The sequence below is a fragment of the Muntiacus reevesi genome, chromosome 2, assembly GCF_963930625.1.
Source record: "Muntiacus reevesi chromosome 2, mMunRee1.1, whole genome shotgun sequence".
Lineage (NCBI taxonomy): Eukaryota > Metazoa > Chordata > Mammalia > Artiodactyla > Cervidae > Muntiacus > Muntiacus reevesi.
The window spans coordinates 121,569,425-121,592,247 of record NC_089250.1 but is presented as its reverse complement, the minus strand read 5'-3'; the positions used below and the strand labels follow the sequence as shown (position 1 = coordinate 121,592,247).

At 38.2% G+C, this 22,823-nt stretch overlaps 1 protein-coding gene across 6 annotated transcripts in view; it reads right to left on the bottom strand.

Annotated features, from left to right (window-relative positions):
• Positions 1-20,668, bottom strand: part of MAPK8 (mitogen-activated protein kinase 8) — a 92,163-nt gene extending 71,495 nt beyond the window's left edge. For 5 of the 6 annotated variants that reach the window (XM_065922757.1, XM_065922755.1, XM_065922759.1 and 2 more), the window contains exon 1: positions 20,517-20,668. The gene's annotated coding sequence lies outside the window, so the exon portion shown is untranslated. Of the gene's footprint in view, positions 1-12,630; positions 12,853-20,516 lie in introns of those variants that run through there. The other variant, XM_065922756.1, reaches the window with a different exon arrangement.
• Between the last annotated feature and the right edge of the window lie 2,155 nt (positions 20,669-22,823).

The following is a 22,823-nucleotide window of genomic DNA, read 5'->3' as shown; positions in this document are numbered from 1 at the left end:
AATCCTTACTTTATTAAGGACATGTTTCTTTAAAGCAAAATATATTTTTTAGACTTTAATCCCTAATCAAATCAAAGCAATTATCACTATTCTAGTCCCCAACTAATATAAGCTAATACGACTTTTAGATCTCTCATAATAAACACATACATGTGAGTCCATGTACATAAATATATGTAATTTCTCACCCATGCATGGAATATATGAAAATAAATACACCAAAACATTATTAGCAAGACTATGGATAGTTTTTATCTTTTTATCTTTCTCTTCCCCTCAATTTTCTATATGTATTTGCATTTGATTTTTTTAAAAATGGGAAAATGCTTCTCACTACTCTCTTCAGCACTGAATAATTTTCTTTCAAAAAGAGTGTGTGCCTTGACCTTAGGAAACCAGCAGGCCTTAGTAACTATAAGGAGGGAAAGAATAAGAAGAAAATTCCACCAGAAAATAGGATGCAGTGTACCCTACATCAACATATCAAAGAACCAGAATATAGAATTCTGATCCAAAAACCTAGAATTTCCAGTAAAATATGTTCTTCTCATAAAATAATACATCTTATATAGTGTCAGCAGGAACTACGTACACAAATAAACTTATTATAAATATTTAGCTCTGTAGTTTATTAAATATTCTCACTTACTCTCTACTCTCCTTTGATCTTATATCATCATAGAATACAGCACTTTAAAATTCATACTCTAAACAGATTTAATAAACTTTTTAAAAAAGAAACCTCAGTCTTTCTGAAGATTACCACTGTTCAATGTCTGTGTCTTGGCCAAAAGTAATTTCAGTAATGGGTCAATAACTCAGAGCAATGAAATCCAAGGCTCTAACTTCTTCTGGTTAGAAATCTCAAAACTATATTACTTATACAGTTGGTTTGCAATGCCGCACCCACTATGCCATAATTAACATGAAGAGAAGAGAGAACATGACGTTGAAGCACAAACAACTCTTTTACATAACCAGCAGAGAAGCAGCACAAAGCCGTGATTAAAACTCAGACTCTAAGGCAGATTGTCTGGATTCAGATTCTGGCCCCACCATCCTGGGGAATTAAGTTTATCTGCCTCAGTTTCCCCATCTGCAAAATGAAGGAGTACTGAGTCACTCAATTATGTCTGATTCTTTGCGACCCATGGACTGTAGCCCGCCAGGCTCCTCTGTCCATGTGACTTTCACAAAATAATAAATAATCTCTACCTACAAGGTTGTTAAAAGGATTAAATGAGTGTTAATATTTGTAAAATGCTGGCACAGTAAATATTTTTAAAAGAAAAAGTAACAAAGCCCAGAAGTTAAAGTTCAAACACTTTAAAAAATAAATGATGAAATAATTGTAGAAATGCAGAAAAGCCAAATCAGATCATTTAGAATACTGTATACTCAACTTTGTAGCTTCTTAAAAGGGTATAGTAATGTGGTGTTCAATTATCTCTTAATATAGCAGGAGTTCAAATTGCTGAAGTACAAATCACTTTGAGGGACTTCACAAAAATGTGGCTTTATGTAACTTAAAATGTCTTTATGTCCACATAAACTGAATAGAAAAATGTTCTCTTTTTGAAATAAGTAAGACCATATTGAATACTAGCATGAACTGGAGAGACTTCAATTGTTCTGCAGACTACCAAAGAAAGGAGAAAGGATGATCCTGTGTGGCAAATCTGTTCAAAATGTGAATGAAAGAACGAACAATTACATAAAATTAAGACTGAAACTAATTTTCTACAGAAATGAAGTGTTCCAGATTGAGGCAGAGTATGTACACACTGAAACACAGACATCTTCCCCTGGCAGGAAGCACTCAGTGACCGATCAGGTTAGGTCAAAATGACAGAATAGTCACTATAAGAAATTCCCACTGACCAAATCTGAGACAATTTGAACATCAATAATAATAATAATGACACCTAAAGCAAGCAGGAAAAAAAAATAAGAATTAAAGCAGACATCAATAAAACTGAAGACACGAAAATGAGGGGAAAAAACACCAAAGCTGTTTTTTGAAAATATGAATAAAATTAATAAATGTATAGTTAGGTTAAGCAAAAAAAAAAAGAGAGAGAGAGAGAAGACACAAATTACCAACAAAAAGAGGGATCATCACTACTAACTGCAAGTCTGTCAAAAGGATAGATGATAAAGGAGATGAAATAGATCAAATCTGTGAAAAGACATAATCTACCAAAATTCACACAAAGAGAAATAGATAATCTGAATAAGCCTATGTCTACTGAAGAAACTGAATCAGTAGTTATTAACCTTCAGCTGAAAGTGCCAAGTCCAAATGATTCCACTGGTGAATTTCACCAAACATACAAGGAACAAAAAAATAAAGATAAATTCTCTATACTCTCTACCAGAAAACAAAAGCAGAGGAAATATTACCAAACACATTTTATGAGTGCTGCATTATCCTAACACCAAAATCGAACACATTACAAGAAAACTACAGAGCAGTTCTCTTCTGAACACAGATGCAAAAATTCAAAACAAAATATCTGCAGTTAAATTCAACAATGTATAAAAAGAATTCTATACCACAATGAAGGGGTATATTCCAGGAAATCAAGGCTGGTTCTAAATTTATAAATGTAACCCACCACATCAAAAGGATAAAGAAGAAAAATCATATAATCATACCAACAGAAGAAAAAGCATTTGACAAAATCTAGTACCTATTCATGATTTAAAAATTTAAAAAACTCAGAAAACTAGAAATAGAATTTGAGAATAGGAATTCCTCAATTTGATAAAGAACACCTTTAAAAAAAAATTCTACAGTTAACATTATACTTAAAGGTAAAAAACTGGATTTCTTTTTTAAATTTAGTCGCTCATTCATGTCAGACTCTTTGTGACCCCATGGACCCCGCCAGGCTCCTCTGTCCATGGGGATTCTCCAGGCAAGAATACTGGATTGGGTTGCCATGCACTCTTCCAGGGGATCTTCCCAACCCAGAGATCGAACCCAGGTCTTCCCCATGGTAGATTCTTCACTGTCTGAGCCACCAAGGAAGCCCATGAATACTGGAGCACTCCCTTCTCCAGGGGATCCCCCCAACTCAGGAATCAAATTGGGGTCTCCTGTATTGGCTTCTTTACCAGCTAAGCTACAAGGGAAGCCCAAAAAACTGGATACTTTCCAAGTTCAGAGACAAGGTAATAAACATGGCTTCTTTCCACTCCTATTCAATATCATACTGGAAGTTCTAGCTATTGAAGTAAGACAACAAAAGAAATTACAGAGTACAGAGATTGTTAAAAGAAGAAAACTGCTTTTGTTTGCAAATGAGATGATTTATAAATTCCCACCAAATGGACCAAAAAAACCCCCATCCTAGTTGATAGTCGTTTCTCTTTGGGTATAAATCATTAATTTTGATACTGCTATACACATACACACACTGGAACTGAACAGTCAAGTAAATGGGTGGTATATGGTAGGAGGCAGGTTTCTCACTGTTGGAGGAGATTTATGACCAATGAGGGCAGGATGCCAGAATGATCCATGTGGTAATGGATTAAAATGGAAGACAGTAAGAACTTATATTAACATTACTACTGACATAGATGGTTACTCAAAGAAATATTTATAGACATGTATATAGACACATTTATACACATGTGTTAATATACACATATTCTTTTTTTTTTTACTCTGTCTGCTGAAAGTGCCTAAAAGAAACCATATCCCAGAAGCAACAAGCACATTTGGCACCAAGATTTTATTATCTTTATTGGAACACACTTAGTACCCAAATCTTATAATCTTTACTGGAGAATTAGCATCATTCTCCAATAAACTGAAAGAGGACTCCTTGAAGAAATAGCTGATTCTAGGTATGGGACAGAAAATACACAAGATGAGCTGGGAGCATCTTGTAGTGCCAAAAAGTAAAGATAGCCTCAAAAACAAAATCACCCACTTTGACAGAGGGTGGCACAGTAGCCAAGTCAGAGGGGCACAGTAGCCAAATGAAAGATCTCTTAATAACCAAAGTTAGAAAAATCTAAACAAAATAGTATAAATACCTATAAATCTATACTGATATTAATGACTGAATAAATTAACAAATAGGAGATGAGACAAATCTCTTGTGCAGAAGGCTTCTTAATAACTAATGTACTCTACTCTCAAGGAGAAAAGGTGTAATTCCTCATTCTTCAAGGTTGCACATAGTGACTTCTTCCCCACAGTATACACAACCAGCAAAGGGGTAAGTGGAAAGATCTGACAAACATTACCTCAACCAGGCAACCAAGGTCAACATCAACAGTCATAAATTATGCTTATGAAATATGCCCTTGATATTATGTGATGAAAATGGCACTTAACCTCTCTGATCTTCCTCTCTAAAACCCATGTGTGCTGGGCTTACTTGTTCAGTCATGTCCGACTCTTTGCGACATGGACTGTAGCCTGCCAGGCTCCTGTGTCCATGGGGATTCTCCGGCAAGAATACTGGAGTGGGTTGTCATTTCCTTCTCCAGGGGATCTTTCCAACACAGGGATCAAATCCAGGTCTCCCGCATTGCAGGTGGATTCTTTATCGTCTGAGCCACCAGGGAAGCTAAAACCTATAACTCTAGTCTAAAAATAAGAAAAACACCAAATTCCAATAAAGGGACATCCTACAAAATATCTCAAAACTATCAAGGTCATCAAAAAATTCAAGAAATGTTTGAGAAACTCAAAGCCAAGAAGATCCTAAGAAGACATGACAACTAAACGTAACGTGGTATCCTGGATGGCATACCTGGAACAGAAAAGGACACTGTATCAAAGGAAAGTTGAATAAATAATGGGCTTTAGCTAATAATAGTATATCAATATTATTCACTAATTATAACAAATGTACCATCATAATGTAAGATGTAGGTAACAGGAGAAACTGGGGGCAGGACTTATGGGAACTCTCTGTAATATGCTCTTTTTTCTATAAATCTAAAATTCCTAAAAAAAAAAAAAAGCCTAGTAAAAAAAGGAACAGGTGACTAAATGACTACAAACCCCAACCCTCCAAACCAAAAATTTCTGTGAACCAGAAGAGAGAGAAATAAAATTATTTGACACCTTTGGAGATGACTAGTCACCAATTTTCAGAGTTGAAATCTAGTTCAGTGTTTCAGAGTTGAAAGAATTCTCAGAGTTAGAGTTGATACATCAAAGGAAAATAAGCATATCTGTCATATTTTTGGGTAGAATTGTAGTTCAATCTCAGTTGACGCAGGAGGGGTCTTTTTAACGGAGGACAGCTGGCTAATAGATCCAGAAGGATCTTGCATCACTCTGCAAGCCCAAATGAAATAACTGGTTTAGATAAGGTTCAATTCATGCTAGAAACATCAGGTAAAATGCTTCTGGGAAACAATATTTGTAGGGAATCAAAATATCACCTCACTGGCCAACTGCTAATTACAAAGGGAAACAAGGAAAGTCAACTTTATAATGAACTGATTTAGTGAGTATCATCTTAACCAAATGATCACATTTCAGGTAGACAATCTGATAAGACCTGTCTTATGTTATCAATTAATGTAATGTACACAGGAACATCTAAGTCAAAAAACTAAATATAACGCAGCCTTTAAACCCAAAGGTTAGAGATAAAAGTCAAATACCATAAGAAAACAATCAGACAAATCTAGAAGGCCAAGAATATTCCATAAAATGATTGGTCTGATCTCTTCAAGAAGTCAGTATCATGGGAGAGAAAAATGGAGGTGGGACCAAGTTAAAAGCGACTAAAGAAACAACAATCAAATGTAATGCATGAACTTAAAAATTCTGGCTCAAGAAAGCCCACTACTAATGGACAACTTGAATACAGGCTAAATATTAAGGTTGCCCTCTTGCAAATATGACATTTATAAAACAATGTGTTTAATTGTAGGAGATGTTTTAGGGGTCAAATGCAGCCCCCCCCCAAAAAAGTCTCTATTAGGAAAGAAATAAACAAATATAACAAAATGTTAACAACTGTATCCAAGTGGCAGTGTACAGGTGTTCACTGTCCTATTCTTTCAATTTCTCTGTATGCTTGAACATTCTTAAATGAAAGCCGGGGCAAGGGTAGGGGTGGAAGAATAGAGTCATTCAAAAAAAAAAAAAAAAAATGCTGATTAAATGACCATTTAGGGGTGGAAGAATAGAGTCATTCAAAAAAAAAAAAAAAAATGCTGATTAAATGACCATTTGTAAACCTCCAGAAGACAGTAATAGTAGGTTCTATGGGCAGGTGTGAAACAGAAACACAGATTTTAAGTCAGTCTCCTATGATATATATACTGCATGAATATTAGGAAAGTAAAAACATGAAAGAGATGGAATCAGTTTAAGAAAGAATTCCTATCTTCTAAAGTTTAAAGTATCAACCAAAACTCTACTGATAAAATGATCTAAGACTGAACACTCCAATATCTGTCATTTTTTCAGAAGAAAAAAAAAGACTACAAAAGAGGCTATTTCCCTTTTCAACTGCAATGGTTGATGAATGATAAAAAACTTTTGCAATTCTGAAATTTCAGAAACATATGAATGTGCTGAAGGATCAGCAACATAAATGGATTCATGAAGACCATAAGTTAATTTACATATATGAAATACACATGAAGATGGCACACCAAATCAAAACCTGCAACATTTCATATAATTTGTATTAACAAGTTTCACAGAATTAAGTTCTCCCTGCAATCCCTTACTATATTAGTGGCTTACAGGCTGTGCTAGTATATAATGCTATAAGGCACAATCATTAAGTCCAGTCCAAAGGTCAATCCCTCCATTTAATGACTTAGATGGCTACCCTGAGGTTTCTCTGTAGACCAAATTTTAAAATTTTCTTCAACGTGACTATGCAGATACTTCTCGTTGCCTCCTCCACACTACCTAGGACTCTACAGCCTTATAACTAAGACAGTATCATGCCAAAAGTATGTCAGTTGCTTTTGTATGTGACTGACCTTTGTAATTCCTGACAGACATGAAAATTACCTTATCTTCATCTCTCCCTAACCTTGCAAAAACATCATTTTCTGACAAGTATTTCTTCCCTTTTCTAATCTTAATCCTGTTCCTATCTCTAATAATTGCTATAATGTATATATGATGAATATATACCATATATATAAAAATACTGGTAATCAAACTCTCACCCTGAGACAAAACTAAAATCACACACATAGAATTTCATAGAATTTCAAACATAAGGGAACTTCATGACATAAGCCTTCATCAAGCTAACAAATTGCTTTCCCTTATAATAGTGAACTGCCAAGTAACACATGAGAGTTTTTCCACAAATAAGGTTGAACACCCAAGAATTGATGCTTTGGAATTGTGGTGCTGAAGACTCTGGAGAGTCCCTTGGATTCCAAGGAGATCAAAGTAGTCAATCCTAAAGGAAATCAACCCTGAATATTCATTGGAAGGACTGATGCTAACACTGAAGCTCCAATAGTTTGGCCACCCTGATGTGAAGAGCTGACTCACACTGGAAAAAGACCCTGATGATGGGAAAGGTGGAAGGCAGGAGGAGAAGGGGATGACAGAGGATGAGATGGCTGGATGGGATCACCAACTCAATGGACATGAGTTTGAGTAAGCTCTGGGAGTTGGTGAAGGACAGGGAACCCTGGCATGCTGCAGTCCACGGGGGTCATGAAGAATCAGACACAACTGAGTGACTGAACTGAACTGCATCACTAGCCAGTCCCTGAATTCATCACGCTATGATTTCATTAGTAAATGGGACTTTTATCTTTTTCTGCCATACCTTCACCCCAAATTTAAAAAAAGAAAAAACCCTTTCAGTAGTCTATCGCCATTGTCTGGCGTGAAAAGTCAATTCACTGGAAAAGACTCTGATGCTGGGAAAGACTGACGGCAAAAGGAGAAGGGAGCAACAGAGGATGACATGGTTAGACAGCATCACCGACTCAACTAACATGAATTCGAGCAAACTCCAAGAGATAATGTAGGTCAGAGAAATCTGGTGTCCATGGTCCATGGTCCATGGGATCACAAACAGTCAGACATGACTTAGCAACCGAACAGTGACAACTGTAATAGAGAAGTGGGTAATTTAGATTAACTCTCTTACTGAGAGCAAAGAGAAAAACTGGACATCTCACAGGCACAATTAGAAAAACAATGATAAATACTTCTTTGAAGGCATCAGACTGCTAAAAAGGCAATAAGAAGGTATGGAGGCAAAGATCTGGGACCCCAGAAAATCTTCAGAGGTGAGCCAAGAGGTGGTTTTATCTTGGGACTCCCTAGGGTAATATCCTAGGATTAAAGAAAAGATACAACAGACCAATAATGGCACTGCCCAGCTTTGAAACATTTTTGTCTCTAAATGGATTAAGATGATCCTTGTTAAATTATGCCTGTAATTTTTCACATATAATATCTTAATAAAAAGGAAGAGAGTAAGACAACATGATAAAAAAAAAAAAAAAAAAACTGACAATGGCCTATAGGAAAAGACAGAGGATCAAGATAATAAAAGTTATCCAAAACAGAAATGCTTAATATATCGAAACAAAATTTTTTTAACTGTGAGCTGGCCCTGTACAAAAGCCCGCTAACCTCAATCAAAATTTCAAATCATACATTTCCTAATCCTTAAATTCATCTAACTGATTCTTTAGAAATTCACAGTTGTTCTAAACCTTTGGTCCACATACACCCAAAAAGAACATGATATCTACTAAAATTAAAAAAAAAACAAATCAGCCTTCCAATCTAAAACCTATTCATGTGCTCACAGCCAGGCCCTCTAACCTGCCCTGCTGGTACATTCCCCAAGGTGGGGCACACCCCGCCAAGTTGCCGCCAGAAAGAGGGAGCCGTCATATCTCAAATCAGATGTTTTCAAGCATCTTACATCACAACCAGTTACATGTATACCTCTGTGTGTATCTACTGTAAGAACACTCAACTTAATTGAAACAAAATTTCATAAAACAGTTCTTAGCTATAGAAAAAAAGCAAGACATGGTGATTGACATAAGGACAGACATATAGATAAATGGAATAAAAGTGAGTTGAGAAAAAAGATTTTAAAAACAAGAACTGTAAGACATTTGAACAAGAAAGCACAATGTAGTTGACCCTTGAACCCCCAACATGCAGTTGAAAATCTACATAGAACTTTACAGTCGACCCTTCTAATCCACATCCACGGATTCATTCAACCCTGCATCTTGTATGCAGCATTACAGTTATGCATTCATTGAAAGAAATCAGCATAAAAGTGGACTAGCGCAGTTCAAACCCATGTCATTCAAGGGTCAACTGTTTTTCAACAAATAGTGCTGGGATAACTATATATCCATATGCAAAAGAATGAAATCAGATCCCTTCCTCACATCACACACAAATTAACTCAAAAAGAATCACAATGCTAAATGTAAGAGCTAAAATTATAAAACTCAATGAAAGAGACACAGGAGTGATCTTCATGATCTTGAATTAGGCAGTGATTTCTAAGATAAACATCAAAAGCACAAGCAACAAAGAAAAAACAGAAACTTGTGCATGAATGCTCATGACAGTATTACTTATTACAGCCAAATGCCCATCAACTGAAGAGTGGGTAAAGAAAATGTGGTATATTTGTAAAAGCAAATATTAGACCACAGAAAATAATGACATACTGACACATACTACAAGATCAATGAACCTTGAAAACATTATGCTAAGTGAAATAAGCAGTCATCACAAAAGACTACACAATACATAATGTCCAGAATAGGCAAACTTTTAATAGAGACAGAAGTAGAAGGTAAGTAGTTACTGGGGGCTAGGGCTGGGGCAGGTGTGGTTGTGTATATGTGCACAGGCAGGAACAGGAAATGACTGCTAGCTAATAAGCATGGAGTTTCTTTCAGGAGTAACAAAAATGTTCTAAAATTAGTTGTGATGATTGCATTACTTCATGAATATATGAGAAAGACTTTGTACTGTATACTTCAAATAGGTGAACTGCAATGATATGTGAATGAAATCTCAATAAAGTTGCTAAAAAATTCTTTTCTTAGCCCCTTATTACTTGTGATACACCCTGACATTTTCTATTATATTTCACTTAAAAATACAACACTAGTCATATCTCAAATTCCTTCTACAATCCCCAAACAGGTCAAGGCTAGCAATCCTATGTCTTGCCAAAAACACTGCCATTCTATGTCCTCTAACAGTTGAACTGATGGCCACCTTCTCTTAGCTACTAGCAAGATTAATCTCACCACACCCTACATCCCTGAGTCCCACTCTTCCTGATCCTCTGATTCCCCAAACTGTCACTGCCACACTGTTTGTATATCCTCCATTTCACCCAATTTCTCATCCCCCACTCCCCAAATCCTTTACTTGCCCTTCTGAAATTTCTAACTTGTGACCAGCAAACAGAAAATTCATACTACCTTTACAATTCCTTATCATTAACTACCTTCCCTCCAATTCTCCCTCATTGATTAAAGATGTCAGCAACTGATTCACAGTATGTACCCTTACCCCTCTCACCATTCATGCAGACTGACTGACCCCTTTAATACTTTAGGCCCTTTAATTCTTTGGCCCCCTTTTCCAACTGCTCCACCTCAGCAACCCATCCCAAGGTCACCCTGGACATTATCATTGCCAGAAACTATTATATCTGTCAAATCACTATTTCAAGCATCTCACTCTGACCATCACATTCAACCCTTCCAGTTCTCTTACTTCATGTGACCACTACCAGCAACAATTCTAACCAAAATTTCCAATACTTAGATACTACCACTTCCTTACTACTTATCCTGACTTTACCGCCTTTCTTGTCCATAATTGGCTTCATGATTCATCACTGTTCCCCTAAACACTCCTTCTAAAATGTCCTCATTTCTCTCTTCATTAAAAAAAAGTTTTTAATCAAAATTTTTTATAATTGTGTTGCTCTCATGTGCACAGCATGGTGACTCAGTATGTTTACACATTATATTTCATTAAAGGCTATTATAAGATAATGGTTATAATTCTTGTAATACATAATATATTCTTGTTGCTTACCTATCTAATACATGGCAGTTAGTCTCTTAAATTCCATACCCCATCACGTCCTTCCTCCTTTTCCTCCTCCAACTGGTAACCACTAGTTTGTTTTCTATATCTACAAGCCTGTATCTATTTTGCTGCAGACATTCCTTTACATTTTAGGTTCCACATATAGGTGATATCATACAATATTTGTCTTTTTCTGTCTGACTTATTTCACTATGCATAATATTCTCTAAGTCTATCCACATTGCTGCAAATGGCAGAATTTCATTCTTTTATACTGACCTAGTTTTATGTGTCAACTTGGCTGGGCTACACTTCTGTTATTTAATCAAACAGTAATCTAAGTGTTGTTGTGAACGTTTGTAGATGTGTTTAACATCCACAATTGAGTAAAGATTATCCTCTTTAAAGCTGGTGGGCCTCATTCAACCAGTTGAAAGGCCTTAAGAACAGAACTGAAAATTTCCTAAGGAAGGTAAAATTCTGCTTCAAGACTACAACATCAGCTTCTGTCCAAGAGATTCTTGCCAGCCTGCCCTACAGATTTCTAACTTGTCAGTCCCCATAACTGTGTAACTAAGTGCCTTGAAATTTCTCTATATACACATACATACAAATGTAATTCCTGCTGATTTGTTTCTCAGGAGAACTCTGACTGACACACCTGGCAAAACCTTACTCCGGAGGAACTGAACCATCTGCCTTACCTGTGCTTGTATCTAACCAGAAAAATAATGCTGGAGTAGCCAGCAGTAATCACAAAACCAGGCTGACTGATATCACTTTAAATTCAAGACTTCTAACTCTAAAATGAACAATCAATACTTCTTACCAAACTGCTTTAAACACTCCCACCCCCCTCTGGCCATACCAATCTCACTGAGAAAACAGAAACCAAGAGAGAAGATAAAAACCAAAAGGATAAGCCTTCATCTTACAGCCTCCAAATTCCCTTAGAAGAACACACAGCTTTTCCACATTCCCTATCTAATGGAGGAAATGTCTAACAAAGGCCAGTCTCTCTACTTGTGCTCTCTATCTCCTTCCCTGTATATGCTCCTCTTTACCCACTGAACCCCATATTTTTCTTACCTAACAACTCACTTCTCTGTTCCATTTCATAGACATACTAGAGAAACAGCATTTGCAACTTTTCATATAATCTGGAATTAGGGAAAGACTTGCTAACCACGGCATATCATTTAGAAGTCAGTAAAGACTAGTAAGCTTAGAGAAAAAAAGTCAGCATGACAAAACCATCATAAGCAAATTTAAAAGACAAACAGTAAACTGGAAAAATATTTCCAAGAAATTTCATACAGCTATTTCCTTATAAAAATAAATCCTACAAATCTAAGAAAACCAGTAACAAAAGAACAGAAACTTCGGCAAGGTTATGGATAGTTCACAATAAAAATACCAATTGCTGTTCAGTCACTAAGTCGTGTCTGACTCTTTGCAACCCCATGGACTGCAGCATGCCAGGATTCCCTGTCCTTCACTGTCTCCCAGAGTTTGCTCAAACTCGTGTCCATTGATTTGGTGATGCCACTCAACCGTCTTACCCTCTGTCGTCCCCTTCTCCTGCAGCTCAGTCCTTCCCAGCACCAGGGGCTTTTCTAATGAGTTGGTTCTTCATGCCAGGTGGCCAAAGTACCGGAGCTTCAGCTTCAGCATCAGTCCTTCCAATGAATATTCAGGGTTGATTTCCAGTTTGATCTCCTTCTTGTCCAAGAGACTCTCAAGAGTCTTCTCCAGCACAACAATTCGAAAGCACTGCTTCTTTGGAGCTCAGCCTTCTTTCTTGTCCAACTCTCACCTCCACACAATAATCCTTAAAGGAAGGATGTTTAACCTCACTCATACTGGCAATGAGGAAAGAAGCAGGCATCCTGACACAGTGCTGGTGACATGTGTAGAGGTGACACGGACCCTACAGATGGCACTTCAGCAGTATCTATCAAAGTTATAAATGCACACACACACTCTGACCTAGCAATTCCATTTCTGGAAGTGTATCCTACACATTTCTATATAAGTGTGAAATTATGTATGCATAAAGTAACCCACTGCACCATGGCTTCTGATAGCAAAGCATTGAAAAAAACCTAAATGTACCTCAAAAAGGGACTACTTAAATATATGTTATACCTGTATAACAGTGTTACTGGATTTTTTAATCTTCCCCAAATTCTTGTGTTGAGGCCCGAGCCACTCCCTACATAATACCCTAGGGTAATCAGGTTTACAAGAGGTCATGAAAATGGGGTCCCCATGATGGCATTAGTGTCACAAAAAGAGGAAGAGAGAGCAGAGCACTCGTTCTCCATATGAAGACGCAGTTAGAAGGTGACATCTGAAAGCCAGGAAGAGCTCTCACTGGAACCAAATCTCTTAGCACCTTGACCTTAAACTTCCCAGCCTCTAGAACTGTGAGAAATAAATATTAGTTTTTTAAACCACCTAGTTTATGGTATTTTGTTACAGCAGCCAAAGCTAAAACAAGTGCTATACCATGAAGGTGCTAAAAAAAAAAAAAAAAAAAAGAAAAGAAAAAGAATAAGCTTGCTGTTTAAGGACTGCTAAGACTAATATGAAATCATCTCTAAGCCACACAGCGAAGCTAAAAACAAAAGGTGAAGGCTATGTGCATGGTCTGCAACTTAAAAAAATAGGGGAGGCAAAGGACATACATACGTAAGATACACAATCTCCCACTGGCAATTGTGAAATCTATAAAGGTCCAAGAAATACAAGTTTCTTAAGTTCAGCACAAATCTATTTGGTATCAAACCTATCTGACCAAAAATTCCACAAGACTACTTATAATTTTTATTTATTCTATCTATTTATGCTTTCAATACAGAAATACTAATGTGCTTAATTATGGAATGGTACAGTACTTCCTGTGAGTGATTCTAGATAATATAGCAGAAGCACTACATTATCTTTTTTACAAGTCCTTCCTTCCTCCCCACCCCTAAAAAACCAAACCTTAATTCTGAAATACATCCAGACCAAAGGTTCTGGAAAGGAATTATACATATATATTATCTGCACACACATTAACAACCTTTGGAAGGATTCATGGGAAACTCAACACTGTCTCCACATGAGGGAATGGAGTGGCTGGGCTACAAGGAGTGGAAAGGAAACTTTCTGTTGTTTATGTATCTAAATCTCTGGAATTCTGAATCAAATGATTATACTGCTTTGTCAAAAGATAAATAAAATGTAAATAAAATAAAATCACTAATTTTTAAATTCTCAACAGTAACAAAGCCAGACGCTTTGGTTTTTTGACTGAAAAGTGACTCCTTAGTCACAGGGAAATCTATACAGTGGTAGCTTTACTTTCTCTCACTTTTGGTTGACCCAAATGGCATTTTAGAGAGAATCACCCTCTCAGAAGCAAGGCAGGGAACGGTGGGTTTCCACTCCCATTAATAGCTTTTAGGAAACAGCAACCTCCTGTGGTTTTTCACGCTTCATGCCAAGCAAAGCAGGTGTGTCTGACTGTTAATTTGTTTTCTAATGTTCTCATCAATATGATGTGGCTTAGGCCACTCAGCAACAAGAAGTAGTAAAGCCACATTTATCAATATCAGAAAAAGGCTTAAGAAAGTGCTGCAAGCATAAATCTAACTCTCAGGATTCAGAGCTTCAATACAGTAGCTGGAAGATTCCAGGTAACATTTGATGTGCACCTTTTCTGCTATCTTCAAACTTTTCACATACTTATTTTGATGTCCTGTTAAGTTCCAAAGTGGATTCGAGGTGACTAGAAGGTATGCCTTTTCTTCTGATTTAGATTTTAAATGATCTGTACCACACTCTCAACTTTAACCAGAAATTAGGAGAAAAGAAATTTTGCTTTTTGTGGTTTATCTAGTCAGTATATTTTACAAGGCAGGGCTAAAGATGCTTGGTTCAGAAGCCCCCCAAGGCCCCAACATCCAGCCAGCTCTGAAGCCTGATGCCTGAAGAAATTCCCAATGAAATGCCTAACAATACTTGATTTTGGTCCTAATTCTTGGTATTAGGACCTAAAAGCACTTATGTTTGTTCTTATCTCCCATAAAGTTACACTCATTGAAAGCAGAGACTAACTTCTACTTCATGTGGCCCACAGTCACTTAATTCCTGATTTGGTATAGACTGCCTTCTCAATAAAGACTGCATGTACAAAATGCATCACCTCATAGTCACTGTCCGCAAGAAGGAACAAGAAATTTGGTCTACCAAAATAAACACAGAAAACAGAGAAAAGAAACACAGTATTTCCAGATGCTACCTAACAACCTCTAGAAAATGGTTAATGAACTATTGTGGTAACCCAGTCTCTAACAAATTTGCACTTTTCACACAGAACCGGAGATCTCAATAAGATTAAATTTAAAAGATGTGACAGTATTTCATTTTCTTCAAATGTGGGTACATGATAAAGTTATTCACAACTCCTGGATTCCCATTCCTTCAGATATCTGTCAAAATAAACCTAGGAAAGCTTTGGCAATTCTCTGTATTGGGAAAGGTAAATGTGGCAAAATTTTGTGTTAGATAATGAGGTAAAATTTTCCTTTACTATTTGCCTTGGGAACATTTCCAAATTTTAAGGCAGAGAGGATTACTGATCCAAATGTTAAATCATTTCAGTCAATTAAGATTAGGGTAGACTTGGCACTGATGAACCTATTTGCAGGGCAGCAATGGACATAGAGAACAGACTATGGACACAGTAGGGGAAAGAGAGGGAGGGACAAATTCAAAGAATAGTATTCATACATATTACCATATGTAAAGAGATAGCCAGCGGGAATCTGCTGTATGATGCAGGGAGCTCTAATTCAGTGCTCTCTGACAACCTAGAGAGATGGGAGGGAGGTTCAAGAAGAAGGGGACATGTGTATAGCTATGGCTGATTCATGTTGACATATGGCAGAAAGCAAAACAATACTGTAAAGCAATTAACCTCCAATAAAAAAACAAAACTTAAAAAAAAAAAAACAGATTAGAGGACATGATAAAATTTTAAACAAAATCCCAGAGACTCAGAGGAGGGGGAAAAACTGGTATATTCTGGAGAATCTGACTGGATACTGTACATCAAATTGGTTTTAAATTTACTTGGCATTTTGCATTTGCTCCAAGTTAAAAATAATTAGTGATAACAATAGCTAAAATGTCCTTAATACTTACATCTAGTCTTCCAGGTACTGTACATGCAGTACCTTATTTAAATCTCACAGACCTATGAGATTATGTGCTATTCTCCTTTGACAGATAATAATGCTACATATCCAGAAATGTTACATAAACTGAACTAGCCTACGCCATATAGTCAGTTAGATCTGGAGTATGGATTGGAACTCAGGAATGACTCTAAAGTACATGCTAGCAACCACAACTAAGTTTGAACACCTTAACAGTCTAAAATATTGGCAGATTTTAACCAAATCTAATGCACTATAAAAGGTATATGGAATGGAGACATATATTAATATTTGTGCTATATTTGTTATACAACCCACCACCCTGAAAAAGAATGGCAGTTAATAAATACTCTAAAAGGCCTTATATGTATACACACTCACATATAATTTTAAAGACTAGATTTCAATAAAATTTGGCCTCACCAGATTTGTTCGTTTGGGAGAAGCCTCATAATCTTTTAAGAGAACATAAATTCACTGTTTAGATATGCCTTAAGTTCTATTCCTGATCATAAGCTTCTTGAGGCTAATAAACTCTTCTTCTTCACATTTTCCACTAAGTATCTGAAAGCACAAAGTCTCGTTAGTAAGCCTGGTGCTACGGAATGAATAAAATATACCATCCAAAGAATTCCTGAGGCTTTCCAGGTGTGCAGTGGTAAAGAATCTGCCTGCCAAAGGAGATACCAGTTCGATCCCTGGGTAGGGAAGATTCCCTGGAGTAGGAAATGGCAACCCACTCCAGTATTCTTGCCTGGAAAATTTCATGGGCAGAGGAGTCTGGCGGGCTACACTTCATGGGGTTGCAAAGAGTCAGACATGACTGAGTACGTGAATGAAAGAACTCCTGGCTTCCAGGAGTTTCAGCCAGTGAAGCTTTATATTTGATCAGAAAATATTGCTTCAATAATTTTCTCTGCTTCCGTACATTACAAAGTCTAAGTTTCATTGTTGTTCTTGACACAGGATTTTGGTGTCACCCAAGAAGGACTCTTTTGTCCCAGTAGGTTTTCTAAAGAACCAACTATCTGGGGAATAACCTTTGTATTTTTTTAAAAAAAAAAAAAGATCCAACAGCCTCAGTTTACAATTCTAACCAAAAAGATAAGCCACTTGTCTACAGCTCTAGGGCTTGTTGACGACAAAGTTCAGATGACAGAACTGAGAAGTGAAATGTCTATTTCTACCTATGGCCCTGACTGACAGAAGTAAGGGCAGCTTACTTTAATAAGCTCCTGTCACCTTTTCAGCAGCAAAGTTTGTTGACTCAGAACTCATTTGTGAAATCAAAGTTCAAGTTAATCTGCATTAGAGCAAGAAGACAAAGCTACTAAATATTGATGTAAAGAACCCATGACTAAGACAATAAGCATCATAGCTCACAGAAATAGGCAAATGACTTCTATCTAAAGCTATGTGTCTATAATGACTTCCTTGAACTACATGAATCAGTAAGACTACTATCCATACTACTGACTCGAGCAGAGATCTCTAGAGAGCTGGCATCTTAATAGCAGACATTACTTTATACACGTGCAACAAAGCATCTCAATTATCTGGATGACTCAAATATGTCAAAACTCAACTCACTGACAAAGTCAAGACATTAAGAATCAGGCTTCTATTCAACAAGCTTTTAATTGCAACTAGGAAAATTTGTGACTAGTCACTTAATAAATTACTTCAAGTTGTTTCACTAAGCATTGAATATCATTACAAGGTTATTTCCATAATATTAGGCACTGAGCAAACAGCTAAGATTCTAACTTCATTAATTTTGGTAGAATTTACTCTTAAACTAATTTCCTTCCAAGCAAATTGTTCTTCCAGGACAATTAAGGGGCGCCCCTTTCAAATTCATTAATGGAATATACTTATTATCAGAATCAGTGCTCTCTCTTCCTTTAAAGATAATGTAAAGTGGAATAAGGAGTAACTGCTATTGAGTATGCGGTGTCTTGAAAAAGTTATTTTTTTAAAGCCAACAGAATTTAGAAAACCAAGCAAAAAAACTGATTTGACACAAGTATAGCATGACTGTGAGGATCTGTATCAGTAACCCTTACTAAAATCTGACATATATTAACTATTAATCTGACATATACTAAACAATAAAGCTTAGTATCTCATGATTTTCATCCTTTATGTTAATAAAGTATCATTTTATTTATTTGTTCTCTAAATCAGAGAATAATTTCACCTCAAATTCTTTTATATCCAAAGCAAATGCTAAAATATACTAAGTGGAAAAGAGATGTAATGTGGATAAATTAATATTATTTTCAGTTTTAGGCCCATATTTCTCACCAATAGTATTAGTACAATGAAGAATTTAGAATTAAACATTCCTAACAAAAACTTTTATGCAATTTGTTTCCTTTAACTTTTTCGCTGAAAAAAGTATTCAGAAACTTTTCAAGTAATATTCACAAAAGGTAATATTCACAATCATTTTAGACCCTGTTGAAATATCACTGTGTGTCTGTCTGTGTGTACTTATCACACACAGAGACACACACATATTTTAAAAAGTATTTTAGACAAGGTTTAATTTTAAGATAGTCAATGGGTAAGAAGTGATAGGGAAAAAATTAATACTGAAGTGATTCAAAAGCCCCTATTTTCGTGACAGATGATATATATGAATTGATCACTTAGCCACCTGGAAGTGACAGTTTGCTTGAGTCTTCCAAACTATACAGAGAACATTAAAATGTTTTTTTGTTAAGGCTTGAGTTTAGATGTTATCAGCTCTAAAGAGCTTTTCATCAATCTGATTTTCATTGAACACTTACTATATTCCAGGCTAGGTATCAGAGACACAGATGCAAGACAGGCCTGTCCTCAAGGAAATCACATTTTGATAGCTTGTTACATCAAGAACACACTAAACATGTTCACTCACAGCATCTGACCTCCTAGGCTTAACCCACAGCAAGGGATTCTTAAGTAAGTATTACAAATGACTAAGGAAATACATAAAAGCTGTTGTACATTTAGACCAAATACAACCCTACTTCTTAATAAGTATAATGTTACACTAAAAATTCCAAATATTCTACTAAAAAGTAGCAAAATGACCCAAAGCATAACTATACCTTCTTTAACACACATTACTTATACAATCGTCTAATTTATAAGTACATCTGTTATAGTTCAGTCAAAGTATTTTCTTCCATTAAAGGGTATTTCTCTTTGCCCTCAAACTCCATCTGGCTACAATACTGAACAGTTCCTGAATGAATGAATGAAATAAACAGATTTTCTATTTACCAAGGAGGTACTTGCTAGATGCTTTTCTTAAAACACAATGGACTGACAGACCAGAATTCTACTAGAAAGATCAGTGAGTTTCAGGAGCATAAATAGTAATCATTTGACATTGTCTGATACCGTGTAGTCAACATGTTATTAAGTTAGTTCACAGTAAACATAAGATGGGAAACTTTCAGAAATTAAAATGAAAAGTGTTCATCACAGTACTTTAAAGCAGACTTGGCTCCCATCGAACGACAGGAAACACAAGTGCAAGACAAAGAGAAGGGAGGGTGGGGTGAAAAAGTCAAAAGGTCGCCACCGAGTGACCCTCGAGAAATGCGCGCTGACCACTGAAGCTCGCGCTGAGCTTGACGGACACCTCCTGCCCAAGCCTCGAGCCCCAGCTCCTCCTCGAAGCCCGGAGCTGAAGGCCACTCCAGCCTCTTTCGGCACCGCCGCCTGCGTTCGCTCAGAACATTAGCACAAAGAAACCACCGAGAAACAAAACACTGCCCCCGTGGGCGCCGGGCAGGCGTCGCGACCCGGCCACCGGAGCGCTCTTTGCGGGTCCCTGCCGCTGGGAGAGGTAGCCGGGGAGCAGCGGGCCGACTAGGCGCCTTCATCCAGATCTTTGCCGAAGTGTTTTAGAACTTGCCACCCACCTCCCGCTCCATTTTCCTCTCCCGACGTGGGCGCGGGACCCGCGCGAGGAGGGCGCGCGAGGACCGACGGGCGGAGCTGGGGCCGAGAGGGCGGCCGGGACGCGCCTGGGTCCGCAGCCCCACGCCCCCTGGCCGGCTCCCGCCTCCTCGGCCGCTATTGTTCCCGCGCCGCCCCCGCCGGCCGCGCGCCCCCCGCGCGCTCCCGTCCCCATTCCCGGGAGGGGGTCACGGCTGAGCAAAGGCGGTGGCGGCGGCACAATAACATAAACACGGCGGGGCCGCCGGCCGCCCTGGCCCTGAGGCACTTGCCGCACTCACCCGGCAGCGCAGCGAATGGCGATAGGAAAGCCCGGCGGCGGGAACCGGCGCCGTCTCGGCGGTCTCCGCGGCCGTTACACAGCGCTGCTCGCGACTCCGCGATCCGGGCCGCGTCGTCCGGCCTCCGCCGCTCCGCTGAGTAACAGGGACGCGGGCCGTCACCGCGCACGCCCGCTCACGTCATCGCGCAGGGCCCCGCCTCCGCGCTTCGCGACAGGCCCATGGGGCGGGGCAGCCCGGGGGCCCGGATTGCGGGGGCGGGGCTACTGCAGGGGGCTGGGCGGACTTGCGGAGGTCGCCTGGAGGCGGAGCTACGAGAAGAGCTTGTGAGAGTCTCCAGTGAGGGGTGTGGCGGAGTGCTGAACGGGGCGGGGATTTGTTCCTGGCGCGTGGCGGCGTGTGGCCTGAGTGCCCCGCGGCTGTATGGGGGCGGTCCGCTAGTCCTAGCCAAGGCCTCTGGGGCTCCTTGCCCCAGAGTTAGAAGGTCGGGTGCGCTTAAGCCAGACCCGCCCGGGAATCTGGCGCTATGGTTAGGGCTCACACCTGAAAGACAAAAAGCTCTTTACCATGACTGACAATACGTTCCACTCTGAGGACACCTGCTTCGGGCTCAGCAACCCTCAAGCAAATATTCTCTTCAGCCACTTGGAAAGACCTGCCTACGGTTTTCCCCAAATCCACTTCCTACGGAAGTCATTGCATTATCCTGTTTGTCTCTGGGCCCCACAAGGCATGTATATGTTAGTTATAGAAGTGACAAATTGGCAAGCCCTTAAATATCCGGCGAGTGGAAAGATGTCTAAATTACATACATGCTTGCAATAGAATACATTTTAGCAGTTTAAATACCATGTGTTCGAGGGATTCTTAACGACACAGTAAAATGTTCATCATACTTCATTAAGAGAAAGAAGCAAATCTATTATACATAGAATGATCCTACTTATATATACACATACATAAGAAAAAACCTAAAAGAAACGTGGCAAATTATTTTAACAACCTAGACAGCATATTGAAAAGCAGACATTACTTTGGCAACAAAAGTCTGTCTAGTCAAAGCTATGGTTTTTCCAGTAGTCATGTATGGATGTGTGAGTTAGACCATAAAGAAAGCAGAGCACCAAAGAATTGATGCTTTTGAACTGTAGTGTTGGAGAAGACTCTTGAGAGTCCCTGGACTGCAAGGAGATCCAACCAGTCCATCCTAAAGGAAATCAACCCTGAATATTCATTGGAAGGACTGATGCTGAAGCTGAAACTCCAACACTTTGGCCTCCTGATGCAAAGAACTGACTCATTTGCAAAGACCCTGATCCTGGGAAAGATTGAAGGCAGGAGGGGAAGGGGATGACAGAAGGTGAGATGGTTGGATGGCATCACCAACTCAATGGACATGAGTTTGAGTAGGCTCTGGGAGTTGGTGATGGAAAGGGAACCCTGGCATGTTGCAGTTCATGGGGTCACAGAGTCAGACACAGCTGAATGACTGAACTGATTTTAACAGTAGTTCATCATTGGACTGTGAATTGGTTTTCTTTTATATTTTGAGTATTTCGCTGTCGTTTCCAAATTGTGTTCATAATCAGAAAAAAAAGTATATTACTTTAGTAATGAATAATACATATTTATTGAATAAAGGAGTGAATTCAGGTAGACTATCTTCCATGTCATGTTGGGCTGGCCTGTTTCCAGTGATTCTGAAATGAAACATAAATTCATTTGTTCATTTGTTCAAATGTTCATTTGTTCATTTTCTAATTCCTCCCTCTCTGTCAGGCTTCTTTATTTCCTTCCTTTATTTCTCAAATAAATATTTATTACATGCCCATTCTGTGCCAAGTACTTTGCTAACACTGACAATAGGATGGAGCTTACAGACTTAATCATTATAATATAGAAATAATAACAGTAAACAAATGCAAAATGATCACTGCATTATAATACAAAATGATATGGATACATATTATTATGGAACAAGTTGATAAAATTAATAAAGCCCGGAAAGTCTTCCTTGAGGAACTGCCTCTTGAACTGAGAACAGATTCAACTAGGCAAAAAATACTTGTTTCAGACAGAGGTAATTTAGTGTGTAAAACTCGTGATGACAGGGAGCAGGGTCAGTTTGATAAATTGAGGAAAAACCAGTGCTGCTGGAAAAGCAAAGAAGAAGGAGCTATGAGACGATATTTGAAAGATTAGAAAAGAACCAAACCTAGTACAGCCATACTACTCATGCTGAAAATCTTGGCTTTATCCTAAGTGCAATGGGAAGCACCTGACATGCTGTAGCAAAGGGAGTGGCAT